A 20,907-nucleotide genomic window follows, 5' to 3' on the forward strand; every position below is an offset into this window, starting at 1 on the left:
ATGGCCAGACTCCAAAGAGGTTTTGATGGGTTTAAGCCAATCAGGGCATAACACGTGACTGTACCCAGGTGTAGGGCTGCACATGGGACTGTTAGTTTAATAGGGTGTCAGGAAAGGACTTCTATCTCACTTGGGGGGTGGGCTCCCCACTCCACCCACCTCCTGTGATGTAGGAGGGGGCATGAGGTGCCTCTCACCCCCAGAGCCATCTGTGGACAGTGGGAGGAGCCGCCAGTGTCAGTGCCCGGCTGACCAGCAGGACAGCAGACACACAGAGCCGGAAACCTTGTTTGAGCAAATTGTGCTCTGCCTGGAGCCCCCTCCCTCTGAAGTTCAGTTATGCTGGGTAGTAGAATGTCTTTGTGTTCAAGGTCGTTTCAGCCAGGTCTGTCCTGACTGGTAGATTACCCGTGGTCACGTGGTGAGGATTAGATTAGATAACACCTGGAAAGATTGATTGGCATGATACTGGGCAGTCACAAGCATGAGTTATTTTATTTTATTTTTATTTTATTTTATTATTAAAATTTTGTTTTCTCAGATGGAGGTGCTGGAGATTGGACCCAGGACCTCATGCATGCTAAGCATGCGCTCTAACTCTGAGCTACACCCTCCCCCCATGAGTTGTTAGAGTTTGGGATCCAAGGACTCTAGGCCTGCTCTGGCTGTGGGCTTGGTACTCGTGTGATATAAAGAGAAGTGGGGAACAGGGATGTGGTTTTATGGGCCTCGGGGATGGGGAAGAGAGACTAAATCCCCCTTCTTTTCTTGGAACACATGGTGGCATCTGAGCAGTCTTCCTGGTGGGTGGGCAAAGTCCAGGCCTGTGTGCTACCCATGGGGGCTGAGACAGTTGTATGCGTGAACAGAAGAGGGATGGAGGTGAAGGATGCTGAGGGCTGGGTGGGGATGAGGAAGGGGCTGCTCCTCCCAGTTACAAGAAGAAGTAACATGAGACCTGCTACAGTGTGAATGAGCCTTGCTGATCACAGTCTTGACTGAAAGGCCTCCGAAGTTAGGGGTTGGGAGTTGCTGAAGACACTTTCATTTACTGAACAGTTCTCAAGTACCTGCTGCCTGTAGGACACGTGAAAAGCCTGAGATGAGTCATCAGTGAGATGTCCCTGGCCTCAGGACGTCTGTCTGGGGCATCCGAGGTGATGCCCCAGTGAAGACGCGGAGAGGTGCTACTCAGGAGGGAAGTCTGGGCTGGAGACATATGACAGGGTGGGCATCCTGCCTAGGCGGTCATCAGTGAAGCCACCTGGGGGAGGGCGCAGAGGGCGAGGGAAAGGGAAGAGGTTGAGGGTGGAATCTGGGAGGACATGCAAGGAGTTTGGAAAAGTGAATGAAGATGGTTGATCTGGAGAGGGCAGTGTTCTCTGTCAACTGCAGAAAAGCTAAAAGGGATACTGACTGAAGGTGCCCGTTGAATCAGCCTCTAGAGCTCATGGGTGATGGAAGAGAACTGGTTTCTGTGGGGTTGGGTGGGTGAGGTTCTGACTGTCTTGCTGGTCAGGAGGAATGCTGGGGAAAGCGGATGGATGCTTGGTTCTAAAGGGAAGGTGGGATGTAGAGTAAAAGAGGAAGGTACATTCTCAAGAGGTGCTGATAATGTGGGAGAGGCTTACTTCTGTTTCTGGGGAGAGAGTAAGAGTGAGATGCTACCGTTATGGGAAAGGAGAGTGGCAGCAGGGGACAGCCAGGGCGTGGGGGTCCAGAGTGGAAGAATTAGTCTCCCCTAAGGCAAAAGCTCCCACCATGGAGTGACAGGTATCCCCACCACCAAGTGCAGCCACAGGTCTCAGGTAACAGGAGGTGGTGTTGGATCAATGCCCGGAGGGCTCAGGTGAGGAGAGTCAGAGATGCTCAGAAGCATGGACCTGGGGTGCAGGTTGTTGATATCTTCATGGCTCACCTGAGTGAGTGGCACCCTGAGCTGTGGCCAGGGGAAGGAGTGAGTCCCTTGGGGTCACGGGATGGCCAGGGGTTGGCGTCCAGAAAGGTAGTCACACCAGTGTAGGCAAAGCAAAGGGGAAGGAAGAAGCAGGTAGTGGAAAGAGATGAGCTTCGCTGAAGAGAAGGAAAAAAAAAAAAGGTGAAAAGTTGAGAACTTAGATGAGTAGATGAAGTTTATCCCAGAGCACATGGGACTTCAGCTTGTCAGCAAATCAGGAGAAGATTGAATCCAGCCATGGGAATGGACAAAGAAATAGATCACACCAGCGTCAGTCTGGATTTTCTATTCATTTATTTGAACTGGAAAGTTGCCGTTCACCAGTTTTGGGTGCCGTGGTTTCCAGGCAGGGCGTGTATCTATAGTTTGCACACCGTGTATCTGATAAATTTCTGCTTTGAAATGTAAGATATGAACCTCAATAATTTGGAGCTAGACGGATCAGAGGGTGAAGTCTTACTGTAAAGCATTAAAACTTAAAACTTTTGGGGAGGACAGGGTAATTAGATTTTTTTTAATTTTTAATTTTTTTTTTTTTTGAGGGGAAGTAATTAGGTTTCTTTCTTTATTTTTAGTGGAGGTTCTGGGGATCAAACCCAGCACCCCCTGCATGCTAAGCACAGGCTCTACCACTGAGTTATTACTCACCCCTTAAACATTCTTTTTGATTGAGGTATAGCCAGCTTACAATGTCATTTAAACATTTTTAAAGAAACGATTATTTGTCCTAGATTCTTAAAGCTATGGAAAACAAGCTCATAAAAGTGGCCGCTTCAAGGTCTGGGAACCTACTCTTATCCATGCCTGGGGTAGAGTGATGTCTTTGCTTTCAAGTGATGGGGGTGAGAGGTACTATTTAAGTGGCTCCCAAAGTCTTCGGCAGCTGTTTACACATTTAAGTCAATCAAGAAGCATGTTCCACATGGATTACTTCCACGAGTCCCTAGAAGGTGTTAGGACAGGCACGTCCCTGTCTGATCTCCTTAGAGCCATGGTGAGAATCTCCCCATCCTACACCCCCGTCTTCCCCCTCCTGTTTAAAACAACTCTCTTAGGGCTTTTTGGCTTTGTGTTCCAGAGCTCTAACATTCTGAGCCTCCTTCAAAATAATTCCATTGGAATTAGTCGTGGATACTTGGTGCAGAAATGCTACTGACTAGGAAGGGGATATTTTAGGGCAAAAGGGAACCACACTTTTTGGAGCAGAAGCCCTTCCCTGGTGAGGCAGAGCTCAGTAGATGCTAAAAATTCTGAGTCGCCAGGCAGCTGCAGCATTTGGGAAAGTGCCTGTTCCCCACTTGTTATCTCGTGTTCAGCAAACCCTTTCACTGTTGTTAACACAAGGTTCACCTGCACTGGCATCTGAGTTTTGAGCTATTAAACAAAAATATATAAATATATCAAAATAAATCTCTAGTATAATATCAAATTAACTTTTCTTATAACACCCTCAAACACATTTGCAAATCTGTCCCCTCCTCAAGTGACTGATGATTTCTTCAGCAACATTGTAAAAGGATAATTTTTCATTTCAACCCCAAATCTCTATACGATCAGTTTGGTTGACTGGAACCAGTCCGTTCAGAACCAACCAGATAAAAGCAGTCAACACCAGCTGTTTATAGACATCTTTTTAATGTTTTCCTTTGAAACAAATAATCTCAGTAAAAGAGAGCGAAGGAAATTACATTTGAATGGTAGCTTGACGTGGATATGACATTGCTGATCTGTTTGTTTTCAGGGGACAGACGGCTGCGTTGTCATAGATGGCTTCCACACCTGCTCACTTAAATGCATGGGATTATATCAAGTTTCTCTTACAAAAACACAACCATGTCATTTGAAGGCAGAAAACTACCAGCTTCTGGGGTGGTAAGTTAATACTCTGGATTTTTCTCAATTTGAGTGAAGTGACCGATTAATTTAGTTGCTCAGTTTTCATCATCCCTTCCTATGGGTCTGCTTTGCACATGGGCATGCAAGTTAGGCACGTTCCTCCTCTCTGTGACACCTGTTTTACCTGCAAGTTAAGAGCTTTCAGAATCTCTGAGTCAGTGGGGGGTGAGAAGTCACCTTAGCACAGGAGATAAAGACTTAAAAACTCAAGCAAGTGTCTTCCTTTAAACAGAACTTGCAATCTACAGACATCAACTTAGTTGAACAAAATGCAAACATTTAGATCAGACACAGCGATGTTTTTCAGTGAACCCCAAAAAAGGGATATCTGCAACGAAGTGTTAGCTCGGTCAGCCCTACGTATTGAAGAAGGCAGACCACCTTGAACTGAGAAAGCGGGCGGCTTCTCACTGCTCAGCTACATTGCACTTCAAGACACCATCCGGGGCTGAGCAAAGGGACTCTGCCAAGTGTAAGTGGGAGTCCCCTCTAAGCCCTACTGAGACAAACGTGGCAGACAGAGCCCAACGGTCTTCACACAGCACAGCTAGCTTTTAGCATCCCAGAAGTTTTGTGCTAGACAGACACAAAGTGGTCATGGCTTCGATGTAGGAAAGCTTTTCACAACACGGTTTACCATGTTTGGCTGTGATTAAGACCTCAGTGATGGGCTGACATTTTGTTTCCGATTCTTCCATCTTCAGCAATGTTGGATGAACCGTACTGCGTTTAAAGGGGCCTAAGGCGGGGGGGGGGGTCCCCAGCACATTCAGAGCTGCTGCTGCCAGTGGGGCTTGACCTAGAACAGGGTGTGTCCAAGAACCAGTGCACCTGAAAGTTGCTACCTCCTCTCCCTGCTTCAGCCAGTATCTGGAGACGGCCTGCTGAGTGCACAGGGGGGTCTGGTTTCAGTTCAGTGGAGGGGTGTGTGCGTGTGTCTGTGTCTGTGTGTGCGCACACATGTGAGTGCGTGCACACTGTGTTCTTGTGTACACCCTCTTTGGGAGGATGGATCACAACTTCAAGTTGAATAGAGATGCAGGTAGCTGAAAAATTGCATTTAACAATTTTCCTAAAATTGTTTAAAAAAGGAAAATAACTAATTTGAAAGCCTGATAAAGTCTTTTTGACTGGTGTGTGACATTAGACTTTTATCTTCTGTGCATCTTCAGCAGCCAAACAGCTTCTGAATGATACACTCCAGGAGAGTGTACTCTAGAGAATCCAGGTGGGGTGAGAAGAGGATGCTTTCAAAATTTCAGTGATTATCAAAAGGACATGGTTATTAAAAGGTTGAGAAGCACATTTTGGGTGAAGTGGAGAAGTGGTTTACTTGGGGTTGGAGATGATGAAGGCCAGAAGCAAAATAGTGGCAGGGAATCTGGACGCCATTAATGGAGAAGAAAATTAGGGGGCGAGTCTGGGATGCAGAGAGCCAATGAGGGAGAGAGCATGGGAAGGCTGTGGTGGATTTCATGGCCAGCTGATAACCCTGCTCATTCCTCTTGGCTACTGGGAGAGTTTTTCTGGAGGCAGCACTGTCGGCAGGGAAAAAACTCTTCCTTCCTGAGTCCTTCTGTGGCTGGATTTAACTGAAGAGCTGTCTGGCTCTTCCTGGCCTTTTCAATGGCTACCTCGGCTGAAGTTCTGATGGTCTGAGACAGCAACAGTGGTTTCTAACAAGCAGTCAGCTTTGCTTTCTGGTAAATACATTTTCCACTTCATTTCCCTTGGTAATTTTTGCCACCATTATATTATTAAGTGTTTGGATTTGCAGACCCCACCAGTGTTACCTGGCTTCTAACTATAAATGTACCAAGAAACTGAATCAATAATTTCAGATTTGGGGTGGTGGGGGCAACATTCTTGGGGAGAATAGAAAATGTACACCACTGAATTAAAAAGTAAAGGAGGTTTAGTTTTAGCCTTTCATATGCAAAATGTACTACATGCAGGCAAAAGACATTCAGGGCATATTAAAGAAATCAATGCCTTGCAAAATGCTCTGCTTAGATATAAGGGGTGATTAGGTAATTGAACTCCCTAGCAATACTTGTTTTCTAAAAAATCAAGTTCTTTTGGTTTGTTTCTCTCCCTCTCACTGCCTTTGGAGGGGGAAGTCCTTGTCTTGAACTTGACTTAACTTCCTGGCGTTGTGTCTGGATTCTGTTCAGGCCTTCCCTATCTCAGCCTTACTCCCAGGTCCCATTCCCCAGGATCCCACCTGCCCAGCAGCCTCAGGGGAACAGCTTCTCACACCTCCCTTGACACGGGGCAGTGATGGCAGGCCTGGTGGGGGGCGGGGGGCACCACTGCAGGGAGATCAGCTCAGGCCCACTGGCTTGTGTCAAAGTTGGCCACTTACAAAGTTGATTTCAGCCATCAGGGAATCCATTCCCCGTGAAGTCAAGGGTGTCCTGCAGTCAGTCTATTTGCCCCACTGGCCCTGAATTTCATTATTTGCACATTTTCTAATTGAAGAACATTTTCATCCTAAAGAACATGAAAATGATGTGCCAAATTGCACGGCATTATATCACCAAAAACACACCAATTGACATTCAAATTCCATTAATAATAAAAGAAGTGAATAGCAACAGGTTAGCAAATCTATCTCAAAATAAGCAGCTGTTTCTAGCCTCCCCCAGTTTGTTTTACTGGCTATCTTGTTAGCAGCTGTTGATGACAGCCATTGTGTTTAAATATCCATGATGACCTCATTTTGAAAATGTATTTTGTATTTAATCACAAAGCAGAAATGCCTGAAATTTAAAGGTGTTGCCTTGTATAATTTCAAAATGCAGAGTCCAATCTTCAAAATGACTGAACCTGGGCATTTTCATGCACCCCCTAGCATCAGCGGTGTTTGGTTTCTCAGGATTTTTGACTCAAGGTACCTTTACTGACCAGGTGGGCTGATGTTGATGGACCTTGGAATTTCAGCCACCCCTAGATATGCATTTTGATGCATTGAAAGATAACAGGGCTTCTAAACTGTCTTTCATGGTCTGTCTAACTGCTGCAAACTCAGCTTTGTAGAAGGGCTTGCCACGGAGTCCATGCAATGGTAAGCATGGCTAAAGGACCCACTACACCGGGAAAGAGACCAGAGAACTTATTTCAGTTTGATGTGGGGCAAGCTGAGGGCGTCTGTACTTTCTCCTGCTTTACACACGCTCTGAGATGATTGGGAGCTTCCAGTCCTTAGAGGGCCTGGGTCCCAGGAGGGCTGTGGCTCCACATCAAAAGTGTCTGTCTCTGTCTCTGTCTCCTCTGGACCCACCACCTCATCAGTTATAAACAATCTGGATTCCCTCCATTTGGGGTAAAACTCTTGGCTGCCTCTTGTACCACTAGACTCCCTCTCCATGGATCAGATCAGGTTTTGTACAGAGACTTGCCCAGGCCCCTGAGGACCATGGGGTGGACAGACAGCAGGGTCTCCCCATCCACGTTGAAGCTCTTGCACAAAGAGTGGTCCTTGCTCAGGTTTGAGTGTGCAGCCGGAGCGCTGTCCTTGAAGGCGATGAGGCAGGTGACCACGTCAGAGATGCTGTCCTGCAAGCCCGTGGGGTGTGGGGGCAGGGTCTCCAGCCAGCCAGAGTAGAGGCTGGAGGGCGGGGAGGGGTGTGGGATCTGCAGCATGAGGAGGGCAGCTGGCATGGGTGCCACAGGGACTTGGCTGGAGATGCTGTGGGCGGCCACATGCCCACCCCTGCAGGGCCATGCCCTTGGCTCCCTGGCACCTGTGTCACTGGGCTGTGTAGAGCAGGGCTCAGTGCAGATAAAGTCTGGGCACTGAGCTCATTTGGCATCAGAATGAACTGCAGGCATGGAGGGATGTTGGCTCTGGCCGACCTGGACAAGGAGCTCCTGTGTCTGCAGGGCTGGACAGGTCTTCGCTGTCCGCTGGGCTCTGTCAGAGGTCTGTTGACAGTCACATGGCAGGATCTGGAAGGAGGTCAGACTGAGGGTGGAGGCCGAGTCCTTCCAGAGGACCTTTGATATATGTCTAGCAGACGGTCCAGCTCGGACTCGATGGACTGTACCTAAAAGTGAGGAAAAGGTGTAACCTGTTATTAAGAATGGGCTTCATGGGGAGGGTGTAGGTCAGTGACAGAGGGTGTGCTTAGCTTGCACGAGGTCCTGGTTTCAGTCCCCAGTACTTCTGTTAAAAATTTAAAAACAAACAAATAAATAAATCTAATTACCCCCTCCCCAACAAAAGCCCCCCAAAACCAAAAAAAAAAAAAAAAAAAAAACAAAAAAGTCAGACAAAGAAAGGTAAATACCCCATAATCTCACTTATGTGGAATCTAAAACAAAACACACAAAAAAATACCCAAACACATAGAAAAAAAGGTCAGACATGTGGTTGCCAGAGGCAGGGAGTGGGGGAGGGGGGATTGGAGGAAAGTGGTCAAAAGATACAAACTTCCAGCTAGAAGATAAACAGGTCCTGGGGATGTGGCGCCCGACCCGATGACTGCAGTTAACGCTGCTGTAAGGTGTGTAGGAAACGTGTTAATAGATCTTAAGAGTCCTCATCCCAAGCAAAACAAATCTTTCTCTTCTTTGGCTTTTTCCTGTGTCTGTATGAGATAACGGGTGCAGCTAAAGTTTTTGTGGTCAACACTTCACAATATACGTAGGTCAAAATGTTATACGCCATGCCTTAGACTTACACAGGGACACACATCAGTTATAGAAGTAATTATCAACTGGAAAAGCAGTCTTAGCCAAAACGTTAAGCAGTGTAGTTGAGTCGCGCCTGTCTTTCCAGCTGGACCGCCCGGCCGAGCATGCTGAGGTCATCTGTGGTCCCATGTTCTGCTGTCATTTCCACCGCTCTTCTTATCTGATGTGATTCGCCCTTTTCCAAGAATTTGATCAACACTATTGGAGAAAAGATCTGATTCTGAGTGTGGAAGGTGGAGCTTGCCTTAGGCCAGAATGAAGTGTTTCGAAAGGAAAAAAAGACCTTTAATTTACATAAGAGGAAATAAAAATGATCTGCTGGCTCACGGGCTTATCGGCTTCACAGGAAAATTACACGAGGTTCGTTTTCTCGGTATTTGAGTCCATGTTGAAGTCACTCATGGCTGATGTTCTGGAGGCAAAATTGTCCTAAAGTACCAATTTGTCTGTTTCCATCTCGGACCAGGCACTCCTGAATTCAGCCACTTAAAATATGACAAAATCATAATTATGAATATTTCATGTGAATAGAACAGATCAGTCAATGGACATTTATTATCCATTGATAAGTGGGACATATTCAGGTAACAAAGCTGTGGTCTCCATCTTGGGAATTCCAGTTGGACAATATATACATACATCACGTAAGCAAGAAACTCAAGGTTCGTTCTGCAGTTTCTGTTGCAGTTGAACTTTTATAAAAACACTGGGGGCCCTAGATAGTTTCATGAAAAGACTTGGAAGACCTTGGCCACCTGGGCAGAGATTGTAACATGACCACAGCTCAGTTAAAACAATTTCCAAGGAGACTTAATCAGCCTAGATTGAAATTACTTTCTTTGTGTGTGCTTTAGAACTGAATTATGAGGAATATGGACTCAATTTTCCAGTTTGCTTTCCTTGGAAATACAGGCAGTGTCTGCCTTCTGCCTTCTGCCACGATATCTGATCTGTTCAACTGGGAGCTCTACAAGGATGTGGCCATGACTTTGTTCATCTTGGGATGCCCACTGTGCCTGGAACATGTTACAGGTTCAATACGTACCTGCGGAACAAATGAACGGATGGATGAAAAAAATTGTGGTTTCTATAACTCATCAGCAGGTGTTTTGCTAAGGGCCTAGTATATGCCTCACACTGGGCTTTGTGTGCTGCGGGCCTATAAACAAATGTTTAAGACTCAGCCCTTGTATTTTAAGAACTATTCAATCAATGTTCAGAGCAGCACTATTTACAATAGCCAAGACATGGACACAACCTAAACGTACATCAACAGATGACTGGATAAAGAAGTTGTGATATATTTGTACAATGGAATACTACTCAGCCATAAAAAAAGAATAAAATAATGCCATTTGCAGCAACATAGATTGACCTGGAGATCGTCATTTTAAGTGAAGTAAGTCAGAAAGAGAAAGAAAAATACCATATGGTATCACTTATATGTGGAATCTAAATAAAAAAAAAAGACACAAATGAACTTATTTACAAAACAGAAAGAGACTCGACAAATGTAGGAAACAAACTTCTGGTTACCAGAGGGGAAAGAGGGTGCAAAGGGATAAATTGGGAGTTTGAAATCTGCAGATACTAACTACTATATATAAAATAGATTAACAAGTTTCTTCTGTAGAGCACAGGGAACTATATTCAGTATCTTGTAGTAAACTATAATGTAAAAGAACATGAAAAGGAATATATATATGTACATGCATGACTGGGACATGATGCTGTGCACCAGAAACTGACACAACACTGTAAACTGACTATACCTCAATTTTAAAAATGGGAAGGAAAAAAATAACTGTTCAGTCAAATGCTGGTTATTTGTGCCACTCATTTCTCAGCCTCAACTCTGGTACAGGATACCAAGGTCACGAACGCTTTTACACTCTGCATAGACTCTAGATGCTGGAGAGGGTCCGAGAAGGGAAAGGTCTGTTTTGTGGGCTGGAGAGTCAGGTAAAGTTAATGAAGGCGACAGACTAGCCTATTTCTGAAGGATGCTTAGGATTTAGGCAATAGTAAAAAGACAGCAGCGGCAGCAATCACTTAGATGACATTAGCAACAAACGTGAACATTTCCTGAGCATGCAATTAATGTGTGTTAACTCATTCAATCCTCATGACAGTCCCAGGAAGCCCCCACTAACATCCCCACTTTTACAGATACTGAGACACTGTATGTTAGGGGCTTTTAATGACTGATTTTCTCTCTTAAAACTATGTTAAAGCAAAGTCAGGCTGTCTGATAAAAGTGAATTAGAAATATGGAATCAATTTTTTAAAAAAGAAACAAAAAAAAGGAAAAAAGGAAAACAGAGCAACAAAAAACAAACCGAAAATAAAAACAGAAAAAAAGAAAGGAAAAACTGAAAAAAAGCAAAGAAAAAACAGGAAAAAAAAAAAAGAAAAAGGAAAAATATATAAAACAAGAGAATGGGCCCTAAAATTATTCTGCCAAGGACTTAGGAATCTGGCCAAAGACCTCGCCTCGCCTACCAGCCGAGCCTGGGAAAAGCCTGTGAGTGGCATTTATCTCCATGGTGAGATCCAGATGCACGTGTGGAAAATCGGATCAGCAGTGTGGGGACCACGGTGCTTTTGCAGTGCCTCGAGGTTCTGTCCTGGTCTCTTACAGCAGAGAGTGGTGCCAATGGGAACTGACAACATTTAAAGCAGAAAGTCCACCAAAGTCGAAGGAATACTAAGTACTCAGTCAAAGTACAGCCCATGAGCCCATCTCCCAGGAAAGGGATGCGGTGCCAGCGACCGTGGGCCTTCACTGTGACTGCAGATGTCTGGACCGCCTGCCTGCGTGCTCGGACCTGCAAAGGCAGCCGCCCTCTGCGGCAGTAAGAAGGGCTGACCCACACCTGCCTTTAAAGGTGCAGGAGGGCTCCCTTAGGCATTGTTTTTAAAGCCTGAATAGATACACTGAATCTAAAAAGGCAACAAACTAGTGAAGAAAACAAAAAAGAAGCAGACTCATGGAACAAACTAGTGGTTACCAGCGGGGCAGTGAGGGTGGGGATATTTAGGGGGAGAGAATTATATTGGGGGGGTTATTATGGGATTACATGAGATCATGTGTGTGAAACTTTTGAAAATTGTAAAGCACTATACAATTTAAAGAATCTTTCATTCAATAAGAAGAAAGTTTAAAAAATAAAAAATAAAGCCTGGGTATGGAAAAATAAAAAATAAAATAAATAAAACAAGAGAAAAAGAAAAAAAAGAAATATGGAATTCAAGAGTTTAGGACAGAACGATTCCTCGCAGTGTCTATGCCTGTTAGAACGTATAACATTTGCATTGCTTACTATGTTTGCAGGCTTTTAATTCTACACATGCCCAGATGACCAGCAGAATATCGTTCAATGACATCTTTTACATCCTACGGGCATAGTATTTTCCTTAAACTTTCATTTTGCAACATGAAATTTCATAATTCTACAAGGACGACATGTTAGGTATTAATCTTCATAACTTCACCAAAAGAAGTTACTCAAATAGCTTCCCAGTCAATGTAAGAAACTCTGGGTGAAAAACATTATGCATCAAATTATTTCAGGCTCCTGTAGAAATGCAGCATAAAAGCCTGAGATTACAGTGGGCAATTTAAGAATGTCTCATGTGAAGCACACCTTGAGAGCAGAAAAATAGAGTAAAAAGGAGACTAATCACTAAGTGTGGCACCTTTTTAATGTCCAACTTCAGCCCTTGGCCAATCTCTAAAAGGCTAGAGAGGCTGCCTTGGGGTGATTCAGTGATCAAAAGGCCCTGGGTCACCTCAAAAATGAGCCCTAGTATGTGTGCCCAGTGTCCACCTGCAGGACACAGGGAGCTGGTCTCCCATCACCGAGTCCTTGCTGGATGGCCGGTGCTGTGTTCAACCCTTGAAACTCTAAGACTTTTCCATCTATGATGTTTGTTTGGGTCAAGTGGAGGCTCAGGAAGTAGGGTAATCTGTCCAAGGTCATACCCACTGGTAAGAGGCAGGTGTTTGTTTTTTTTAAATAGAGGCACAGGGGCTTGAATCCAAGACCTTGTGCATGCTAGGCATGCCCTCTACCACTGATATACACCCTCCCCCCCCCCCCAGAGGCAGGTTTTTGCTGATACAAAAGTCCATGTTGTTACCACTCCACTAAGCCAGCGCAACAGGGTAGGTCACAGGCAGGCAAACCAATAAAGGTTCAGGAAAATGTCAGGCTGTCCACCGACCTCTTCCTGCTTCCTCTGTGTGCTCTCTGACACCCTCACAAGCAAATCCCAGGCTGCATTCATCTGCTTAACTCACCGCCAGCTGTCTTCCAAAGAGAGTCGATGCTGGGAGCACACTCCACCCTCAGACCGACCACCATCCTTCTCCCAAAGGGTCCCTTCCAGGAGCCAGGCCAAGGCCAGTGTGGCCTTGAACTGTACTGGTTCCCTTTCAGCATCAGTCCTAGGGCTCCTCTACCCCAGGTGTAGGATGCGCGTCTGTCCCAGTGGGGACGTCGGTTTTGCCTGGCATTTCCCATCTACAGCCCGCCACTGCATACTGAGCCTCTGTGATCCAGGGCATGAGTAGCCTGGGTCCTGGTTGTTTTGCAAGAAGAAAGGAAGCCCAGAGTTCAGGAAAGTCATGAAGGTGAGGAAAGTTGAGGAAAATGTCCAAAGTGGCTGTTAGATTATAAATTTGATAGCTCTGTTAACTCTTAGATATTTTTTCTCTCTCCCAGGCCATTCCATTTCAGATACTAAGACTTTAAACTACAAGGTGAGGGGAAGAGAGCTGGGGGTTAGGGGAGCCCCTAGTTGGAAATGTCAGTTGGAAGTCCTGGGAGGAAGAGGAGATGCTAATTTCACATCCTGATTCTCACATAGGCCACCCTGTGTGTCATTTATCTGACTCCAAATGCAGCTGGACATAAATCCAGACCAACTCAAAGTCTAGACAGAGGGTGCAAAGTTCCTTCTGTAAAGGGTCAGATAGTAAATATTTTATGCTTTATGGGTCATATGGTCTCTGTTGACACCACTTAACTCTGCATTGTAGCATGACAGCGACTTTAGACGGTACAGACACAGGTGGATGGAGGTCTGTTCCAATAAGACCTTACTTACAAACACAAGCATTGGCTTAGCTTTTGGCCCCACCCTGTAGTTTGCTGACCTCTGGTCTAGACACGATGATCACTGAGGAAATGCCTTGTGCCCAGGAATTAAAAACAAACAAGAAAACAAACAACAACAAAACAGACTTACGGTTACCTGGGGGGAAAGGGGATAGGAAGGGATAAACTGGGAGTTTGAGATTTGCAGATACTAACTATTACATATATAAAACAGGTAAACAATAAGTTTCTATTCTATAGCACAGGGAACTATATTCAATATCTTGTAATAACCTTTAATGAAAAAGAATATGAAAACAAGTATATGCATGTACATGCATGACTGGGACATGATGCTGTGCACCAGAAACTGACACATAACTGACTACACTTCAATTTTAAAAAATCAAATATATATATAAAATATATATAAAGCCTGTGAACTGGCCTGGAAGAAAGAAGCAGAAAATGTCAATGGACTCTTACAATGCTTATAAAAGAAGTTTAATATGATCTATGGATTCCCTGGTAGAAAGGGGTGTTTGAGCAAATCATTCCAGAGTAAAATTAGGACCTTTAGAGTACAGTTAGTGATTAAGATGCTACACTTCCGGGCAGTCCTTGGTGGTCTAACCGTGAGAAGGGCGCTGTCGGCAGCTTCATTTAGCAGGTGAGGGAACAGGGTGGTGAAGTGACTTGCCTGAGGTTAAGCAACTCCTGAGGACTGGATCTGAGTCAGTCCTCCTCCAGTGCTGGGCTCACAGTCACAATGCTCTCCTGCTGTCTTCACACCAAGATCTTAATATTTTATTTTGTTTTTTGAGAGGGCGGTCATTGGGTTTATTTATTTACTGGAGGCACTGGGGATTGAACCCAGGACCCTGTGCATGCCATGCTCTACCACTGAGCTACACCTTGCCCCAAGATCTTAGGATTTTAACACAAGACAACAACAGCAGAAGGGATGCTTTGCTATGAGACGGCTCTTTCCCTGCCCACGTGCTTGGCATATAGTAGCTGCTCATTAAAACTCAGCCCCGTGAATGGCCTGTTCTTACTGGTGTTGTCGGTAGGTCCTTCCAGGACCAACAAAAAGGAGGAGAAGTAAGTGACACTCCCATTGTCTTCTTTTCTTTACGAGGACAAACTGCAGCCCTGGAGACAAGACAGCACAAAGAGACACCCCTAAAGTCAGCCTCCTCTGATGCCGTCGGTAACTAAGGCGAGGTGTCTGGGAGGAAACCTCTGCACAAAGCTGACATGAGCAGCAGGACCACTAGAGGGGGGAAGAGATTCATCACAAACCTACACTGGCAGCTGCGCTTGAAACAGAAGTCAGCTCCCAGGATCTCTGAGCACGAACAAAAGCTAAAGCAAAGTCAAACTCGGGGTGGAATAGATCTATATATACACACGACACATGTGCACTTATAAGGAAATGTAGGTGCATTTGTTGCATTACAAAATCTTGCAGAAGTCTTGTTCCAGCCCTCTAAATCAGGGTTAAAAACACTGTACATGTATATGCAAAAATAAGAACAGTGGGAAAACAGGAGAGGCACTGACCATCGCCATCACCAAACAAAGGGACAGGCTCTGTGCTGGATGCCAGGGATAAAGAAGTGAAGAAAGAAGCCCTGTGGCTTGGTCCAGCAGGGCAGACAGACAGGCAGGCTCAGGTGGGTGCAGGTGTGCAGGACAGGAGTGTGCAACCCAGACTGGCAGGGGGCTTAGGAAAGGATTCCAGGCCTTTGCCCCGGTGCTCTGCACCCCATCTCTGCAGATAGATCATCAAATTTCTCAAGGCTTAGAAATAGCCCCCATGTGTTCCTAGATCTTAGGATTTTGGTGTGGATGTGCCCCCCATCTTACTGTATATTGGCTAATTGTGTCAATTGACTCTACCGACATGCATTCCACACCCACCTCTTTCCTGGTCCAGCAAATTCAACCTTTTGATTTCTTACTCGTCATGAGAAACACAGCATCTCTCTGCTTTAAAAGCACAGGTCCCAGGGGGAGGGTATAGCTCAGTGGTTAGAGCACATGCTTAGCATGCACAAGGTCCTGGGTTCAATCCCCAGTACCTCCATTAAACTAACTAAACCTAATTACCCTTCTTCCCCCCCAAAAAAAGCACGGGTACTAGGGCTCATTCTTGAAGTGACCCAGGGCCTTTTGATCACTGAATCCCAATGCAGCCCTCTCTAACCCTTTAGAGATGGGCCAAGGGCTGAAGTTGATCACAGAGCACACTCAGCAGATCACTAGGACTAGAGAACCTGATCATTTGGGTCACTCTTGAAGACATATGTGTCACTTGTCTGGATGATTTATTAATGCTATTTTCCTATTATTACATATCATGATTCTATAATGCAGTTTTGCATTTGTGTGTGTACAGTATTTAAACTTCAAAACTCTTCAAAACTGGTTAGAGAATTAGATTTTCAAGACTCTTTTACCCTTCTTTAAAAAATTTTTTTTTCAAATCATTCTTTTTCCCTTCTAGTGTTATTGAGATGTAATTGGTATACACTGCATGCTTTTTAGGGGGAGGTGAGGGAGGTAATTAGGGCTTTTTTAATGGAGATACTAGGGGTTGAACCCAGGACCTCATGCTTGCTAGGCAAGCACTCAACCACTGAGCTATATCCTTCCCGACTTTTTAAAAAATACACTTTTATTAAAATAATTGTGGGGGTAATTAGGTTTATTTAGTTATTTTTAATGGAAATACTGGGGATTGAACCCAAGACCTCGTACTTCTAAACATGTGCTCTACCACTGAGCTGTACCCTCCCTTCACTTTATCCTTCTTTCATCTCAGACAAGGCTACTAGCCAGTGATGAAAGGACCCCAGGAGGCCCTGAATCCACTGGCCAGTCTCATTTTCTGGCTTTCAACTCTCAATAGAGACATGTCCATTAGCCCCACTGGTACACAGTCTACCAGATGTCTTTACTAAAGGAGCAAGCAGATACCTCACACGGTGGGCCTAGGGATCAGGAAAGTTCTGTGGGCACACTGTTTCCACCACTGGACATAGTTATTCTTCTAATGCTTACTATTATTGTGCTTTATATTCAGGATCTAGTAGGCACTTCCATACACGTTGTTTGGTCTTGTGCTAAAGAGATAAGAGTAGTAAACCCGAGCAAGAACTTCTTGATCCCAGCGAGTCTGCAGATGGGTAACTTTCCTGCCTAGGATTTTGTGAGCACCGATATGGTAATTAAGTTGGGGGACTTTATTTTCCTTGGAGTATAAAAACCTGCACAAACTTTAAAGTGGGAGATAAGTAAGTCAATAAATCAAGTTGCCCGTATGTGTTGATTGTTCTTGAATATTTTTGGTCTCAGCAATAAAAAGGAGATTCAGTTGAAATCATACCCAAATAAAAGGTTAAAAATGAGATGCTGCAAAGTAAGTGCGTTTTCAGTGAAAACACTAGTTGAGTGCAGCCTCAGGGCAAAATGTGGTCACAAGAAACTATCTTCAAAATGAAGACAAACAAAAGGAATATTACAAGGAATATCTTAGCTGATTAAAAATATGTGCTAAGTGATCTATAGAATGGTCTTCTGACAGCATCCTTTACTGTCACATGTCATAGACTTGGCCATCAACATTGTCTTCATGGTGACTTGTAAACAGAGACTCATCATCTCTGCTAAAGGAACAGAGATGTCACCAGCAACATTAAGAACTGGTGATGATTAAATAGCTCGTAGGTTTAACAAAAACCCACAAGGGCAGACATGTGCCTCTCATTTCTATTTCTGGAGTATTCTTGTCTGAGGTAGGAAGTAAGATTTAAGGAGGACTCAGAGTTGAGGATGCATCTTAGAGGATGGTGAGCAAACGGTCTCAAACATGCATCACAGAGTAGGAAGAACACAGGGCAAGAGAACTGGAAAATGTCATTACTCTGCCCGAGATTGCAGCACTGCGGTATCCGCACTGCTGGCATTGCTCCCAAAACTGACGAGTCATTGGTGGTTCTCCTGGCTGATCAGGTCTGAGCAATTTCAGAGGAGTTCATGAATATTTGCTAGCTATAAAGAAATTCTTGACACCTCATTTATGTTCCTTAATAGGAAGATAGTGTAAGATTTTATATATATATAGTCAGTTTACAATGTTGTGTCAATTTCTGGTGTACAGCATAATGCTTCAGTCAAACACACATGTACATATATTCGTTTTCATATTTTTCACCATAAGTTACTACAAGATATTAAATACAGTTCCCTGTGCTATAGAATAGAAATTTGTTGCTTATTTTATATTTATCAGTAACTGCAAATCTTAAACTCCCAATTTATCCCTTCCCACCCCCTTCCCCCTGGTAACTATAAGTTTGTTTTCTGTGTCTGAGTCTGTTTCTGTTTTGTAAATAAGTTCATTTGTCTTTTTTTTTTAGATTCCACATAGAAATGATCTCATATGGTATTTTTCATACTTTTTCTGGCTTACATCACTTAGAATGACATTCTTCAGGGACATCCATGTTGCTGCAAATGGCGTTATGTTGTCATTTTTATGGATGAGTAGTATCCCATTATATAAATATACCACATCTTATTTATCCAGTCATCTGTCAACGGACATTTAGGCTGTTTCCATGTCTTGGCTATTGTAAATAGTGCTTTTATGAACATTGGGGTGCAGGTGTCATTCTGAAGTAGGGTTCCTTCTGGATATATGCCCAGGAGTGGGATTCCTGGGTCATACGGTAAGTCTATTCCTAGTCTTTTGAGGAATCTCCATACTGTTTTCCACAGTGGCTGCACCAAACTGCATTCCCACCAGCAGTGTAGGAGGGTTCCCCTTTCTCCACAGCCTCTCCAGCATTTGTCATTTGGATTTTTGAATGACGGCCATTCTGACTGGCGTGAGGTGATACCTCATTGTCGTTTTGATTTGCATTTCTTAGAGTATAAGATTCTGATAGATAATTTTCAAAAGTGTTGTGCTGACAATCTGACTTTGAACTTTTCTGCCTCTCTTGGATTTTACTCCAAAGTTACTGATGACCACCTTGCTGCCACTTTCAGAGGACCTTCTCACTCTCTCTTCCTGACTTCTTTGCAGCATTTAACACCGTTGACCCTGCCTCTTGCTCCAAGTGCGCTCCTCGGCTTCTCCACGTCCCACTGCCCTGGTGTCTGTCTGTCTGTCTGCAGGGTCTGCGTCCATCCGTGCCTTCCTCCTCCCACACTCAGTGCTTTACAGTCTGTGAGCTTCAGATTCCATGTGACCGCCTGCTCTTTTTACTCCTGACTCTCCCTGGTGACACTTCTGTAAACCACACATTCTTCTGCACTGACAACAGCCAAGTTTGTCCTCATCCCAGACTTCCCTCTTGGGCTTCAGATCCGGGGGTCCACTGGCTGCCGGGCCTCAGCGAGGCCCCTCAAACTCAACACTCACAACAAGGCAGCATCTCTCCCCATGCCGGCCACGGACCAGGCACCTGGACGCCTGCCTCCTCCTTGAGCTTCCTCCTGCTCTTTCACTCCACCCTCTCCAGCCAGTAAATGCCCCAAAGCCACTGTTGTTTCCATCTGCAGAGCCCTGGCATCCATCCCCGGCCACTCTTCTCCAGCGGACCGGGGACTGCACCAACAAGTGTCCCCTCTTCCCGTTCTGTCCTTCACCCCGCAGTCAGAGGCATCTTTCTATGGGATGGAGTGAAGCACCAACCTGATAGATTTACTTCTGTCCTTAAAAGCACCTTGCCTTCCTGCTTGCCAGAACGGCTCCTGCTCTGATCCAGTCTGACCTCTAGCCCTCCCATCTCGGTCCCCCACCAACACTCGTGCTTTCTAATGCCAGCTCCACCTTTGATCTTCGGTGACTGCAGCTGCCACTCCTAAACACACACCTTTCAGTAAGCTAGCTGGAACCCGCAGAGCAGCCCCTTGGGACCCCGTGCAGGGAGCCGTCTTTCTGGTTACTTTCATTTCTGTGCCTGGCACAGGGATACATTCTTTGAATGTATGAACTGACCTTTAAAGAGCCTGTCATTAGGCTGCTATGTGGCTGGGAGAGAGAGAGAGAGAGGAGGTAACTTCTACCTCCCACCATCTTCAGACTTCTTGGGATGGGGTTTGCGTGGGCAGCAAGTCCTCCAGAGGATGCAGGGGAGAGACCTACTCAGAGCACTGCCTCATAGCTGGGGGAGAGCATTAGCCATCCAGCTCTGGGTGGGTTACCCGTCACCAAAGAGGAAACAGGCACAGAGAGGTAAGGTGAGTGACCTGAGGTTGCATAGAGGCCATCGCGTTTCTTGGACCACCTCTCCTGAGCCGCTCTGGGCAGGGGGCTGAGTGGACGTAGCCAGCGGTGCCCGGGGAGAGTCAGGCTGCAACCCAAGATCCTTTGCGTTTTCACCTCAGGCCTTATTGATTCATTTGATTCTCTAGAAGGCAAGAGAAAACAAGAAGTGGCAAACAAAGGAGACGGCAGACTCACATGGAGCCACCAGGAGAAGAATGTGGTACCCCTACAGCTCTCGGTCACTTCTCTTCCACATAGCCAGTCATCCCCTTCGAGTTGCTGTGGTTATCTTCACAACAAGACAGGCTGTGGGGAATTCTGATTCCTTTCCTTTCCTCTTTTTTGATGGAGGGACTAGGGCTTGAACATAGGACCTCACGCATGCAAAGCATGTGCTCTACCACCGAGCTATACCCCCAACACACAGTGTTTTGTATCCTATAAGACAATATTGTAGATACTGACAGATGAGTAATCTTATAAACGTACTTATGGTATCAATAAATACAGTAAAACATTGTGAATGTATCTTCCTTATGGTATTTTTAAAATTTTTTGAGGTGGGGAGGGAGGTAGTTTATTCATTTATCTGCTTTTTTTAAGAGGAGGTACTGGTGATTGAACCCAGGACCTCATGCATGCTAAGTATGCACCCCACCACTTTGAGTTATACCCTCCCCCCTCCTTATGATATTCTTAATTACATTTTCTTTTCTCTAGTTCAATTGTTTGCAAGAATACAGCATATAATACACATAACATGCAAAATACGTGTTCATTGACTGTTGATGTTATCAGTAAGCCTTCTGGTCAACAGTAGGCTATTGGTAGTTACATTTTGGGGGGTCCATAAATTATATACAGATTTTTGACAGTGTGGGGGTGTCAGCACCCCTAACTCCTGCACTGCTCAAGGATCCACTGTATAGTTAGGAGTGAATGTGTAGAATGTTCAAGAGTTTATCAGT

The 20,907-nt window shown here is 45.0% G+C and overlaps 1 pseudogene; it reads right to left on the reverse strand.

The window, feature by feature from the left end:
• Positions 1 to 6,280: 6,280 nt before the first annotated feature.
• LOC102510392 lies at positions 6,281 to 13,005 on the reverse strand (annotated as a pseudogene).
• Positions 13,006 to 20,907: the final 7,902 nt, after the last annotated feature.

This window comes from Camelus ferus, chromosome 20, assembly GCF_009834535.1.
Source record: "Camelus ferus isolate YT-003-E chromosome 20, BCGSAC_Cfer_1.0, whole genome shotgun sequence".
Classification (NCBI taxonomy): domain Eukaryota; kingdom Metazoa; phylum Chordata; class Mammalia; order Artiodactyla; family Camelidae; genus Camelus; species Camelus ferus.